Source organism: Arachis duranensis, chromosome 5 (assembly GCF_000817695.3).
Source record: "Arachis duranensis cultivar V14167 chromosome 5, aradu.V14167.gnm2.J7QH, whole genome shotgun sequence".
NCBI classification, from domain to species: Eukaryota; Viridiplantae; Streptophyta; class Magnoliopsida; order Fabales; family Fabaceae; genus Arachis; species Arachis duranensis.
In genome coordinates, this window is record NC_029776.3 from 64597203 (window position 1) to 64598193 (window position 991).

A 991-nucleotide genomic window follows, 5' to 3' on the forward strand; every position below is an offset into this window, starting at 1 on the left:
GTGCCAGTTCCGGCGTTTAACGCTGGGAATTCTGAGGGTGACTTTGAACGCCGGTTTGGGCCATCAAATCTTGGGCAAAGTATGGACTATCATATATTGCTGGAAAGCCCAGGATGTCTACTTTCCAGCGCCGTTGAGAGCGCGCCAATTGGGCTTCTGTAGCTCCAGAAAATCCACTTCGAGTGCAGGGAGGTCAGAATCCAACAGCATCTGCAGTCCTTTTTGGTCTCTGAATCAGATTTTTGCTCAGGTCCCTCAATTTCAGCCAGAAAATACCTGAAATCACAGAAAAACACACAAACTCATAGTAAAGTCCAGAAAAGTGAATTTTAACTAAAAACTAATAAAAATATACTAAAAACTAACTAGATCATAACAAAAACATACTAAAAACAATGCCAAAAAGTATACAAATTATCCGCTCATCAGAAGTACACAGCGGTATTTGTGGTAATCATCTCGGAGCGCAAGCTCTCACCAAAAAGATACTCCGGGCGGGGTTCTATTGGCCAACTCTGCAAAAGGAGGCTACAGAATTTGTAAGGAAATGTCCACCATGCCAGAAGCATGCCAACTTCCACATCGCCCCACCAGAAAAGCTCATCAGCGTAACCTCACCCTGGCCATTTGCTAAATGGGGACTCGACCTTCTCGGACCCTTCCCACAGGGATCGGGACAAGTAAAATTCCTCATAGTAGGAGTAGATTATTTCACAAAATGGATCGAGGCAGAACCCCTGGCCAACGCCACCGCTCAAAGAAGTCGAAAATTCCTATATAGGAATATTATTACGAGGTTCGGGGTACCATACTCCTTCACCACGGACAACGGTACCCAATTTACAGAGGCAGGCCTCAGAAAACTGGTGGCCGACTTGAACATAAAACACTAGTTCACCTCCGTTGAACATCCCCAAGCCAATGGACAAGCCGAAGTGGCCAACAAAGTTATATTGGCCGGATTAAAGCGGAGGTTACAAGAAGCAAAGGG